General features: G+C 36.9%; 1 long non-coding RNA gene across 1 annotated transcript; it reads right to left on the bottom strand.

Moving 5' to 3' along the window:
• Positions 1 to 12,606: 12,606 nt before the first annotated feature.
• On the bottom strand, positions 12,607 to 14,206 carry LOC130235462 (uncharacterized). The gene is made up of 3 exons (XR_008838398.1): positions 14,009 to 14,206; positions 12,937 to 13,130; positions 12,607 to 12,840 (listed from the first exon to the last, which is right to left on the bottom strand). It is a non-coding gene; the product is annotated as an uncharacterized LOC130235462 (long non-coding RNA).
• Between the last annotated feature and the right edge of the window lie 915 nt (positions 14,207 to 15,121).

Here is a 15,121-nt window from a genome sequence, read left to right as displayed (position 1 = left end):
ACAGATTACAACAGCATCTTCCCGACATGTTGACAAATTGAGCCAAACTCAGCTACAACTACAGTGTTTGAGAGGGAGTTAAAGCATTGGCTGCCAACCAGTAAAGATCAAAGACTGGCAACATGTGTATTGTTGCAAACCTACATAGATTTATGCAGAAAGTAATGCTGAAATTACTGATGAGATCAGGTCATTCTTTGAATCTTAGCAGACCTTTTAAATCTGCTACATTAAACACTACAACAAAAAAAAGAGTATATAAATTGCACTTTGTAACAGAGACTTTAAAGGGGACCTATTATGCAAAAATCACCTTTTAAACAAAGTTTAAAACGCAATTATGTGCCAACAGTGTGTGAACATTTCCAGCCTCTAATGGTAAAGATTAATTAATTCAACTTTTTTTGTAATCACACTTGATTAAAATAGTCTGCAGAAACACTTTGATTGACATTCTCCCTTTGGACATTTAAGTCAGTTCAATTCATGTTTAAGTCTATAGCGCTTTTACAATGTAGATTGTATCAAAGCAGCTTAACATAGAAGTTCTAGTAAACTGAAACTGTGTCAGTCCAGTTTTCAGAGTTAAAGTTCAGTTTAGTTCAGTTTGGTTTAAATGTCACTGCTGAAAGTCCAAACACTGAAGAGCAAATCCATCGATGCGCAGCTAATCAGTAATCAGACCCCTCCCGCTAAAAGCCCTGCCCGCTATTGACAGTCTCTCCCTCATTAGCATAAACAGCCCTTAGTGAGAAGCAGCTGTTTTGAATCGTTTGAAAGCAACAGTTATCAAAACGGCACAATTTGGATCAAACCAAAAAGGGGCAGTTGTAAAGAGTAGTAAAACATTATTTATGGGGTATTTTGAGCAGAAACTTCATATACACACCAGGGACATCAGTGACTTATGATACATCTTGCGAAAATGGCCATAAAATGTCCTCTTTAAGGCCGTCACAGTGGCACAGTGGGTAGCATGATTGCCTCACAGAAAGAAGGTTGCTGGTTCGAGCCTCAACTGGGTCAGTTGGCATTTTCGTGTAGAGTTTGCAAGTTCTCCCCATGGGTGCATGGGTTTCCTCCAGTTTCCTCCGGTTTCTACCACAAGTCCAAAGATGTGATATAGGGGAAGTAGGTAAGCTAAATTGTCCATAGTGTATGTGTGTAAATGAGTGTGTATGGATGTTTCCCAGTGACGGGTTGCAGCTGGAAGGGCATCCGCTGCGTAAAACATATGCTGGATAAGTTGGCGGTTTGTTCAAGGGGACTAAGCCGAAAAGAAAATGAATAAATGAATGATTGAATGTCCCCTTTAAGTAAAATTATTTTATCATTAATTCATTATCAATATTTTTTACTTGTTTATTTTATTTTTTGCCTTTTGTTTTTGTTTAACCTGCTTTCTAAACCGGTTCTTCACCGCTGGTAGCGCAAAAAGAAACACAAGCCATTGGTCAGACTGCCCCATATTGTTCGGTTTAAAGATGAAATGCAGCCATACGTAGCTATGGCTACATAATTCGCACTCTCTAGAAATGTATACTAGGGCAGTGTTTCTCAACCACATTCCTGGTAGACCACCAACACTGCATGTTTTGGATGTCTCCTTTGTCAGTCAGACCCATCACAGGTCTTTCAGTCTCTGCTAATGAGCTGATAATCTGAAACAGATGTATTTGGTTAAGGAGACATGGAAGATTTGCAGAACTGGTGGTCCTCCAGGAACGTGGTTGAGAAACACTGTACTAGGGTATGTTTTTGCAATGAGCCTGTTTTAAAAGTCTAAACATTCCAGTGCTCAGGTAAAAGAGGACAGAAGAATACCATGAACTAGAAACAAGGAGGACAGTGTGATGTTGCAAAGAGGCAATGGAAAGAGGAACAAGTGTGAGACAGTAACAGGAAAAAAGGCATGTGAGAGTAAGACCGAATGTTTTGAAAGCTCTCAGCTCAGTCCGGTGTCTTGACCTTGAGCACAGCGCTGAAGCCCCAGGGGCAGACGCTAATGTGGCCCGTGCGGATCAGCAATTCCCACATCACATCACTTAAAATCTGCTTCACGCTGACCCCAGCACAGTCCCTGCAGCATCAATTCCCATAGCGCTCCGCTTAATACCGATCCGTCTCACTGACTTGAGTGCAGTTTGGCTCATCAGGTTCAAACACACAGCGCTAAACAGATTTCTCAATGAGCTCAGAACAGACCAAAAGAGTGGACCATAGTAAAAGATTATCAATGACAATGTGCTTGTTTTTATTCTTCAAGAAAAGAAGGGCAAGTGGGTTTTTAATTTCTTTAAATTTAGAAAATAATTCTTGAAACTTTACAGATATTCAAACGCCCTATTCAAAAATATCCACCTTATTTTTAATCCCAAACGTAAGCTGTTTTCCGTGAACATGCATGATACTTCAGAGTATAACAAAAGTTGTGCATGAATGAAGTCATCACCCAGAAGAATAACTCATCTTGTGGTCACTAAAGATTTTCCTATGGGTAACTGGTGTTTTCAATTAATGAGTAAAATACGGTCTGTGATGCACATAACTTAATATTATTTTAACATTTTGTAGATGTAAAAAATGTAGATTTTGAAATTAGTATCTAATTTACACTGCATAGAGCAAAACATGAAAGTAATGTCAAGCTATGTGTTTCACAGATGTCATTTTACTTATTTAAACTACACTGTAAAACCTCATAGGACAGTCTTGAAGGAATCTACGAGGAACTATTTTGTGGGTTCTGATTTCTTGCTTGCACCACTCTATAGAAATAAGAATACTGTAAATATTAAAACTGTTTGCACTACAAACCTGTCAATTCATAATTAGGAAATTACATTTTTATATTGTATGATGTGAAATTTGTTTGCAGTACAAAGCAGTGTAACACCTTCTCTTAAAGCAGTGGTTCTCAATTCCGGTCCTCTGGCCACTCCACCCTGCACATTTTTATGTTAGTACTTAAAGGACACCTATGATGAAAATCATATTTAGTATGCTGTTTGGACAGAACTGTGTGTAGTGTGTCCACAGTCATATTAGGGTGATATGAAGACAACAAGTTTCTTTTTTGTAATTTCCTGATATTTAAAATAGGATCCAAATCCCTCCTACTTTGAGGCCCACCGCAACGTGACGTAGGAGTGCGGTTTACCCGCCTACTGAACTGATTGACAGCCGCGTATTAACATGTCTTTGTAGTAACACATATAATCATATCAACAAAACAGGACGTGTGCAAAGCCACCGAGATTAAAACGATCTGTTCAGCTCTCTGTGATCATCAATCATCATCAAATGAGTTTTACAAGTTTAAAACGTTTTTAAAACAGTGCATGTTTGTAATGAATTACAGCGATTTAACCGTTTTAATTACCACAGTCGCATGTCAGTACAATTATAAAAGAAGGTGCTTCAAACTCAGTTTGTGAATGTTAAATCAGGTTCATTTTGTACATTAAAATAACGGATATCCATACAGCAGTGGATATTAATGTGTATCTTGTCACATTTGCAGTGCAAAATAATGCAAAATGAAACGTGTGCACTGTGTGTGTGTGTCCCCGCAATCCCCAACATTGTCCCTGTAGTGGTGGGGTGGGGAGGGGAACGGTAGTTAGGGCCAACACATTTTGGGGGTCCCCAGCGATATTATTAGGGGCCTACAACCAACCCACCCACCCCGGTCTTCACTTTCGTCTGCAACATACATCCAACCCCCCCGCCCATCATTATCGTTCGCGAGATCTCCACACCCTCCTCACTTTCGTCCGCGAACCCCCACAACCCCCTGCCCCGCTCTTTACTTTTGTCCGATAACCAACCCTCCCTCCTCATTTTCGTCCGATAACCCCACCCCCTTCACCCCGCCCCGCTCTTTACTTTTGTCCGATAACCCCCCTCCCTCCTCAATTTCATCTGATAACCCCCCCACCCCCCTGCCTGTTAACTATTTTGAAACTTTGAACTGATCTTTGTGTGTCAAATAAGGTGAGTGTTTCGAGATTTAGTGTTAGCCCCTGCTGGAAGCTGTCATAAATACATAAACTGACTGCAATTTCTATTTTAATTTACATCCATTCATTTTAAATTAAGTAAATAATAAAATAAAACATGATTGCCATAATATCACTTTCTTACTTTTAAATGACAGACGCAAAGACAGATTTTTTAATTGCATATTTTCCTACATTAGTTAAGCAGCTGCAGTTGACACGAATGGGGATGATAATGGACAGCTTTCTTCAGGTATTATAAACCTCCTTGATTATAATCATTGACACTATTATTATAATCAACAAAGCTATCTAAACTACATTACAATCAATGTTGCATGCTTTTTAAAATTGTACATGGTTGTTTGAATCATTTAGCACTCATCGGAATAAAAAAAGCAAGCACATGAGGTTAGTGACTAAATTTTACATGAACCGCTTCATTACTGCAACAACAGCATTTGGAGAGACAAGATCGGTTTTAGTTTACCAATAGCAGCGAGAAAAATCTATGTTGGGACATGTTGTTCAAAATGTGCAGATCAAAGATGATTTCTGTTTGGTTAAGATGCTGGAAGCAATGAATCAGCCTCACTGATGGTAGAAAACTTGAGAATCATCAATATTCAGAGGAGCTGAAGGGCAGAGTTTTGTAAGTTGAATCACACACGCTGCGGTTTACACACAGCATTGAGAGGAAGGAACAGTGTGAGAAAACATATGACTACAGGCCTCCAATCTATTGTTCTCACTCAGTTTTTCCCTCATAATTCCTCTCGCTTTGTCTGATTTTTGCTAAATAAAACTGTTTAAAGAAATAAATGACTGAAAACAATGCCTGTCCTCGCTCTTACTCTTCATCACTGCCATCACTCATCTCTAAATCTCGATTTCTCTCTGAGTTCCTGTTTTTTAGCTTTATCCCTATCTTCTACACTCAATTTCTCTCCCCACCATATATCTGTTGTGGTGTATTGTAGTTGCTTTATTTGTTGTGATGCATGGTGTCACTGGGCTCACAGATATGATGAATGCTACATAAAGACTTAGAGCCTCAGGCTAGCCATGAGTAGTTTGCCACGTGTTTGCTCCCAAACGGAAACCATTTCCTTTGGCCCCCAGGGGCCACACAAAATCATGTTACCAACCTAAAATGGTTCCCCCCTGAAGCTTTCAACCCCCCCCCCCCCATAGAATACATCCAGTTGAACAGCAAATCGCTAATAAAAACAGCACTCCCTCATAGTGCGAATCATTAGCTGTGAAAATAGGACTACAGTAGGTCTCAATACGCTTATCTAATGTACAGTGAGTATGTGGAAGTCTGGATATATGGTACAGAGTAACACCAGAAATCGTATTTACGTGGTATTTTTAATTAGGAGTCCATGCTGTGATTTAAACTATATTTCACCCCTCATTCTCAGGAGAATATACAGACACCTACATCTGCTACAAGGGAAATCACTTGCATTAACAATCACGTCAAATATTAAAATTACTGCAGAACACAACAAAAATTTTAAATATAAATGTTTTTTTTTTAATTTTCAGAATTAAAGGGCACCTATTTTACCACCTTTTTTCAAGATTTAAGAGAAGTCTTTTGTGTTTCCAGAGTGTGTCTGTAAAGTTTCAGCTCAAAACACCCATCAGAATATTTATTATACCTTTAAGAATATTAGGATTTTAGCACACTGCAACATCACATTGCGGTGAGCCTCAAAATGTGAGACATTTGGATACTATTTTAACTTCAGGAAATTAAAAAAAGAAACTTATTGTGTTTATATCACTCCAATATGACTGTGGACACATTATACCTACACATAGTTCTGTCCAAACAGCTTACAAAAGATGATTTTCATCATAGGTACCCTTTAAAGCCAATGGCATCCATTGTTGTTTGTGACCTTATTGACTTTCAATGTGTAGACAAATACAACTAAAACTTACAACATAATCATGAAAAAAAAATCTTTGTTTGTGTTTCATAAAAGAAAGAAAAACAAGGTTTTAAATGCTAATTTTGTATGTATGTGTGAGAGAACTACTGTATATACAAGCAATATCACACAAGTAGCTGGGCAATATGGCTCTATATCAACACAGATGTTTGCAGTAGAATTTGCTCATTTATAGTGAGTTTGGTCCTTTGTCGTAACACTCACTGCAGTGGGCGATGCTGCAGGCAGTATGGTGATACTGATTAAATATTGTCTGGCTAAAATCAGATCTCACCCAATTAGATTCAAGAACCAAAATAAACAGTTTCATGAATTAATTTATATTCAACAAAGGCAGCAAAACCAAAGCTCCAAAAATGCTAAATTTATTAAATTAAAAAGGCTGACACAAAGCGCGTAACGCTTCGAGCCACACGGCTCTTCATCAGACAGTGTTCATCACAATCAGGTGCTCCTTTTAGTACACTTCCGGATCACATGATATCCTATCGCATAACAAGAAAAACGAATGAAAATATATATATACATGTACATAGTATTATCTCAAGTATTATTATGGTTTATTTCTGTATTGTCACTTGAAATATCTAAGTTGTACAATTTATTAATGTGTGTATGTATATGTATATGTATATGTTTATGTATATGTATTTGTATGTGTATGTATGTAAGTATGTATATATGTATGTAAGAGCACCTGATTGTGATGAACACTGTCTGATAAAGAGCTGTGTCGAAACGTTACATGCTTTGTGTCAGCCTTTTTAATAAGTTTTGCATTTTTGGAGCTTTGGTGTTGCCGCCTTTGTTGAATATAATTTGCACCTTTTTTTTGGCTGAGCACCCAGTTAAGAGGGATGTACGTGCTTTTGTACAGTTTTTCATAAATTAATTTACAATTTCATAATTTACAAGTCATAAAAGTGCCAATATTAATTGAACCAACAAAATCACAGTTTATTCAATTCACTTAAATTCAATTCATGTTTATTTCTATAGCGCTTTTACAATGTAGATTGTGTCAAAGCAGCTTAACATAGAAGTTCTAGTAAATTGAAACTGTCAGTCCAGTTTTCAGAGTTGAAGTTCAGTTTAGTTCAGTTCAGTGTGGTTTAATTTTCACTGCTGCAAGTACAAACACTGAAGAGCAAATCCATCGATGCCCAGCTCCACAAGTCCCAACCAAGCAAGCCAGTGGTGACAGTGGTGAGGAACAAAGTTCACCAATTGACAGAAGTGAAGGTAAAAAATGAATTTATACTAAGAAGAGTTCTGCTTAACCCTTTAATTGCCCCACCAAGAAAAAAAAAATGGAATGCATTTCTTAACTCCTAATGTCGCTAGTTAACACACGCAATGTATTTTTTTTTCAACACATCCCATAATTTCTAACATGTCAACCTCTACCAAATGGTCGATATGTTGGTTTGTGGTAAAAGTACTGGAATTAATACATATATTATGAAAATCAGAAAATTTGAAGTGTAAGACCAATTGATCTAAAAACAATTAAAATAAAACATTTTTGAATACCAAATCGCCTTTTTTTAAAAGTATGCCATAAAATATTTCAGATTCTCATTTAACACGCTTTCTTTTTTCTTTTTTACAATATAAACAAGATTAAGTGTAGTAGTGCAACAGGATTATGTTGATGATTTTTTGTAAACCAACAATGCTGTGAGGTGTAAACCATTATTTAAAACAGTCATTCTTTAAATGACTTTAACAGTCATTATTTAACACAGTCAAAATATGCTCAACCATTTGGTAGAGCAGGCACTTAATGTTAATTTTATCACTTGCAGTCACTATCAATTGAGACTTTTCTCTTTTAAGCATGATAAGTAATTTCCTCAGTTGTGATTTGCAGTTTCAAGTATTTTCCCTTTTACAATGTACTTGAACAATTTCTTTAAAAAAAAAATGCTGTGCCAAATGCTTCATAATGTCACATTTCATTCGACTCCACACAAGAATAATATCCATTCAGTTGCAGGACGCTCTGTGAGTCTTGTCTGAGCAAGTACCAGAAACCAAGGAGGGAAAGCAAAAGGTCAATTGCAACAGTTTAAATCAATGAGCATCACTGTGGGAGCCTGACACAACTGCTGCATTATCATTTGCATAATACGTGCCCTATATATTATGCATCAGTGTCCCAAATCATTGTTTCAGCTAATGTTGCCTACAACCTGCAATTTGAAAAACATTGCAGATGAAATGGTGAGGTATGCACATGCAATGCTAACATACATACATGTATATAATATATAGTGCAAAAATCGTAATTTAAAAAAAAAATAAATTACATGTAATATTTATGCTAGGGTATGTGTACATCAGGGATGTGCAAAAATACATTGCGTTACACTTTATTTTGATAGTCCGTTTATTGAATTTAAGATGCATTGCAACTAATTCTCATTAGATTATAAGTAGACTGTAAGGTTGGGGTTAGGGTTGGGGTTAGAGATAATGTAGGTTGCCGTGTACTTGCAAAGTTTCTTATAGTCAGTTCAATGTCTGTTTAGCAGCAGTATCAACAAATATTAAGCAGACAGTCTACTAGTACTCAAATGGACCATCAAAATAAATATATTTGAAATGTATTTTAAAATAAAATATCAAATACCTCAATTTTACGTGTATCAAAATAAACAAAAAATACACCAGCCACTAGTATCAAAATGAAACAATGTATTTTGCATTTGAAAATACTATAACATACTTTTACATGAGAGTATAAAATTTCTTATAACATTTCTAACCTTCTATCAATAGACATATTCTATCAACCCCTTCACCATTAAACTGACTCAGTGAAGTAAACAATGTTTAGCAACGGCGTTTCTCTCAGCAAGTTTAAGTCAGCTTCTCTGCCAACTCATTGACCTTTACTGTACATGAGGAGGTATTCATAAACGTTGGTTTTACTTTCATTTTAGTATAATTTTTGTACAAATTTCATACAGAAATACAGACAGTCCCGTCTTGAAGATCATCTCTTTTATCGCTGTAAAACCATGTAATGCGGATGAGTTGGAATATAGTATGCATTATTCATTCTTTTTCCATCCCTTGCATGGCCAGTAAAATTGCAACAATCTCTTACCAGTCTTATATTTTAAAAGGGTGCTATATGAAGAGGTTATTAATTTTTTTTCACATACATTTTTTAAATCTTTTTTTTTGCAATTAAAATATTCAATACTGAATGTAAAAACATGATTTCTGAAAACTACTAAAACTTCATAAAAAAATTCATGCATGCACTTTGAAGTGTTTGTGCACTACATTGTTGCTCCATACAGAAACAAACAAAAACCTAACAAACACTAACTCACAGTTGCCACGGGTAAATGAACCGCCCATTACCTGGGCATTTGTTTTAAGCGGCGGATGCCTTTTCAGCTGCAAACTAACAAACAAACAAAAAACAGAATGAAAGAAAGAAAGAAAAATGAAATGATGGAATAAACACAAAAACAAACTATTAAAAGTATTGAACAACAGAATCTTGTTACCAACAGATTTCAGCGGAACTTGCAAACATAATCTGTAAAAACCCTAAAAGAATCAGGTTATTCCATGAGGAGAACAATGCGATTGGATCCCTGACGATTGACGCAAGTGACGATTTTTCCACAGCAAAGTAACATATTACGCCGCTAGGTTTTTGAAATACAATTTTATGTTTTGGAATGTAGAAAAGTAACGATTTAGAAAAATAAAAAAATCTGATTGAATACTGTACATGTCATAGCCAGGCCAGGCTCTTCCTATTCACAGTCACATGACTCACCCCATTTACCATTACCGCAATCAACAAGACCCTTTTCACTTGAATACTAATCACCAGAGCACCTGCACGTTATCCCACACTCATCACTACACTCCATAAATACCTGGAGAAGGGTCGAATCCTACGGTCAGCCTATACCTATTACTCCGAGTTATACTTACCTTGTCTGCTCCTTGTTTACCCATAGTGTCTTTGTGTCTCTTCCTAGTCTGATTCCCTCCTGGATGTGTGTCTCCCAATCCTGTCTGTGTCCTACATCGTCATCAGTCTCCCGTTGGCTCCATCACGGCTCCACTGGTCACCATCTGCAAGAAAGAGACTTTACCTGCTTGACATTTATTTCTGTTTACTTATACTCACTCAGTTTTGGTCTCAGTCCCCCTTCTGTGACAGTACAGACTGACCTACAGTAATGCAGTAAAATACTTTTTACCACTGGTGTAAATAATTATACTTTGTGCTTATGTCCCAATATTAATATTGTTCTACTGTTATTCCAAAATACCATACGTACATTGTCTGCTCCAGTGAAGTACAGTGAATGTAGCGTGTAGAACAATATTGATAAGCAAAATCTGCTAGGATTATCTTCACATTTGCAGGAATGCCAGATAATAACAGCATATAAACCCATGAAATCCCCTGATTTGTCACAAACCCCCTTGAAGTACAATTTAAATTGAGAATACTTGAGACGCATCCAGGCACATGCGCTGACGTTTGAATCATTTCCTCTTCGTTTCACTTCCTCTTGATTCTCCTGAACAATTTAAGGCAGAAAATCCCATAAAAATAACAATCGTTAAAAAAATAGATGGGTACGCCAATGCTGCGTATCTTTAAAAAACCCAGTGGGGCTACTGCATACTTAGAAGTTATCTTGCTTTCTCCAAAACCAATTTAGAGGCAGCATGATTAAGGATATCCAATCACATGGGCTATACTCGCCTGGGGTAGAGTAGAGCACAAACTAGGATCGTCCAGAGAAAAAACAATTCAGCACACAGCGTGTATGCGTGCGTGTTTAATCGACCCCCCACCATGTGTTTTGAATGGAAGCGTAAAGCTGCAGCTCGTCTGTGTTTAAAGGATGCAACATATCTACTAAAGACGCAGATCTGGAGCGTGGAGACAATGCAGGATTATCCCTGTATTGTGAGGAGCGGAGTAAGATCAGAGTCCACTTCAAGCAACAGAGACTTCTGGTCACTTGCAAAGGAAGCAGACAGCTGTCAAGCAATTTCCTCAGTTTATGTGCATTTGAAGACACTGCACAGCGAGCTTCAGCATTGATGACATAAATAAATCCATTTTCGACGAGCAATGCGGTGTAAAATGGTTGTTGTAAATTTTTACAGTAACTTAGTAGCAGCTGGTTGTAAAAATAATTACTGTATAATTAATCAGTTTGCTTTCACAGTAGTGCATTTACAGGATTTGCTAACAGAATTTGTGGCATTTGCTGTATCTTTATTAGCAATACTGTTGTATAACTATTTTTACTTCTGCCAATTTAAAATACAGAGCAACATGAACATTAACTGCGGTGCTGTCTGTTAACTTGATATCTCCATTCATTCATTCATTCATTCATTCATTCATTCATTCATTCATTCATTCATTCATTCATTCATTCATTCATTCATTCATTCATGCATTATTATTTAGTAGTTTGGATGGAAGTGTGGAGCTACAGCTTATCTGTAGCTGGGTTTCATTCACAAAATAGAGCAAACCTTTTAAAAATTGCAAAAAAATATATAAATAAAATAAATAAATGTAAAAAAAATTTGAATGCAAATTAGTTGCATTTCCATTAAGTTGTTAAAGAGGATGACTGTAGTTTGGGTGACAACCAAGAGTATACTTGAGAAACTCATGTGGGTGTAATGCTTGCTACATCAAGGTTTATTCGGCAAATGAGTTTTCATCTCCCATTATTCCCATTAACCATTTTTCACAAGTTCAAAACAACCATAAAGGGCACCTATTTTACCCCTTTTTCAAGATTTAAGAACAGGACAATTTAGCTTTCCCAATTCACCTATACCACATGTTTTTTGGACTTGTGGGGAAAACCCAAGCGAACATGTGGAGAACATGCAAACTCCACATAGAAAGGCCAACTGACCCAGCCAAGGCTTGAACCAACGACTTTCTTGCTGTGAGGTGAACATGCTACCCACTGCGCCACCGTGCAGCCCCGTAACGTAACACATTACCATAAAAAGTAATTAAGTAATGCAACTAGTTATTTTTTGAGGGGAGAAAATCAATATTGTAATGCATTACTTTCTAAACACTGTTCTAACATTCGTAAGCCAAGTAAATCAACAAAGTAGGCCAGTATTATAACCTCCCAGAACTATCTTGAGCGACTGCACTCTCAAAGAGCAGTCTCATGCATCCAAAATTGCACTTCGTCTTTGTCTTCTGAGGCACAAGTAATTCATTATAAGAGAAAGACCCACCGTACCACAGCAATTCCATTCTTCTTTTGCTATTTGGCGCCAGTGTATCAGGAAGTGACATTTCTGTTCTTTTTGACTCATTGGATGGGAACTGGGCCTCAATTAATTTTTAATTAATGTTTTATGCAATATTCCCAGTTTTGCGCATACGTCTAATTTACATCTTTGAGCAAAAACATAGCTAGTGTGGGATTATCCCATACTCTAAGTAGTTGAGTAATATCAGAGACCTCTACAAGCAACAGAGACTTCTAACTGCATGCAAAGGAAGTGGACAGCTTTCAGACCAATATCCCTAATCATTTATTTGCATATGAGAACAATGCACAGCTTCAGCACTGATGACATAATTAAACCCAATTTCACGCCGTAATATATAAAACAATATTTGATTTGCGTAATTCTGCTCTAATTAAGGTTCACGGCTCAGAGGAACGGCATTTGCATTTTACGAGATATGAGTGCTGGGTAAACCCGATTGATATTGGCATCTTTGCTGAGAGCCGGGCCGCTTCCTGCAGATGCGATAACATGCTCCCTTCTTCCTTCCTGTGCCCTTCTGTTTGCTGGTCTTGCTGGCCTCCTGCCACAGCGTGCTGTACAGATAATCAATGAGCAGATCATGGCCGACAGAGTCTGTCAGTGTGACTCAGCATTCGCCTGTTTTAAGTTCCGTCTCAGTCAGGTCTTACCTTCGTGCAAAGATGTCACATATGAACTCAAATCCCCGGATACAAGTGGGAGTCGGGCATTTGGAGGCTTAGAGGTATGTGCTGAGACCTTCCACATGAGAAGTCAACTATTATTTTTCATTCCTTTCTTCCATCTGTTTATCTGCAAGCCTTCCGATATGGGGGACAAGAGAAATGGTTCAGTGCCCTCTTTTCTAAAAAAAATAAAAATAAAAACAAAAAAGCATACAGCAGCATAAGGAGGTTTTCAACAGAGAACGCCATGCCATACACAGCAGACAACCTTGCGCCCACATAGGGGAATGAATTCTGTTCGTTCAAGGAGGCGGAATTGAGTGGCAAAGTAATATATGGAAAAAGCAAGACAACAGAGAATTGCATGTAAAAAAAGGTATTTTTTTCATTTCAGTTGCTTATCTCTGCTTCTATGTGTATTGACTTCAGTTAGATTTGACTTTGAAAAAATAATCTGTCAAAGATAATGCATTAACTAATCAATTGTTTAGTTTAATTAAACTAATTTCATACAACTTACCCCAATTATCAAAGGGAAATTCTCAATAAAGTTATTTAATTCTGTGATATTCTTTAAATGCCCTTTATGTGATCTTAAGCAATGTACATTTTAAGATCTTCTTTTTTTTAAATATCACATTTTAATATTTAGATAAAAAAGATAATTCAGTTACACTTTAAAATAACAATGAACTAAGTTTGAACACTCTTGTACAGCATTTAATAACAATCATAGTTTAATCAACATTCACTAATGCATTATCAAAAACCAAAGTTTTGTTTGTTATCAATAGATAATGCAGTGTGCATTAATAATACACTAAACAACATTGCTTTCATTAACTAGTGTTAAAAAGGGTGAATAAATACTGTGATAAATGTATTGTTCATAGTTTGTTCATGTTAGTAAGTAGTTAAGTTAAGTGAAGTTTATTTATAAACTAATTTCGAGAAGATCACATGCTTATGATTGACACGGCTGGCACTGAGTCAAGCTAATGTACGAACCACCAATCAGACGATTCCTAACTCAGTATAAATAACCAAAGCATCTTACCTTCAGTCATCTTTGTCTTGAAGGACCCCCCCTCTCCTCCTGTCTTTATCTATAGGGCAGCACGGCGGCCCAGTGGCTAGCACTGCGGCCTCACAGCAAGAATGCCTCTGGTTCGGGTCTCCACCCAGCTACCCAGTCGGCATTTCTGTGCGGAGTTCATGTTCTCCTCGTGCTCGTGTGGGTTTTCCCCCGGGTCCTCCGGTTTCCTCCCAAAGTCCAAAACATGAGACATAAGTAAATTGACTAAATCAAATCAGCACCAAAGTTAAATTCTACCAGCAACACACCCTCATAGCAATCCTTAAGCAGCAGGAGGGGAGGGGGGGATCTACCTGAGCTCAAACTCCCCTCTTGCCCTGCAAACGGGAGGGAGCCCCGGGCTCGAGGATCTCATGAGCTCTGGGCTCTCTCCCGGGACAGCTTGCCAAACTAGCTTATTACCAATCATCAGCTAAGTGTGAACTCTTGAAATAACATTAACTAAAGGGTCAGCAATTTAAAGTGATACTAATAATTATTGTAAAAATATCAAAGTTTTAATCCAGTTTCATTGTAGTTCTTCATATAATTTATTCATTATGCAAACCACAAAAAAGTTCAAAACTTTCTATCAGCCCAATGATGGAATCCGATGAATGGTCATAGGTTAAATGTGTGTAAGTCTTTTTAGAGCTTCTGAGAAGAATTGTGTTATTTATTTGAAAATTTTTACACTTGTTTTCAGCTCCGAGTTCAATCTGACTCCAATTTTTATTTTTACTGTATCTGATTTTAGCTGATCACCCACTGTACATACACCTTTGTAATTATGTTTATCTATCTGCACACTTTTGATTATTAATAGCCTGTACATATAATCATTTATTGTAAATCTCTGTTCATAGCTAATACAACATTTATATAATGTTCATAGTACATCCATTTGTAAATATCACCATAGTTTTTCTATAACTGCACTTTATAACTTATACCTTATACTTGCTCCTGGTTAGAAGTAAACTGTATTTTGTTGCCTTGTACTTGTACATGTGTAATGACAATAAAGTTGAATCTAATCTAAAAATCTAATCTAATCATGCATAATTTCTTTCGTATTTTATTTGACATCATTCA

The sequence above is a fragment of the Danio aesculapii genome, chromosome 9 (genome assembly GCF_903798145.1).
Source record: "Danio aesculapii chromosome 9, fDanAes4.1, whole genome shotgun sequence".
Lineage (NCBI taxonomy): Eukaryota > Metazoa > Chordata > Actinopteri > Cypriniformes > Danionidae > Danio > Danio aesculapii.
This window is presented reverse-complemented; position numbering and strand designations above follow the sequence as displayed.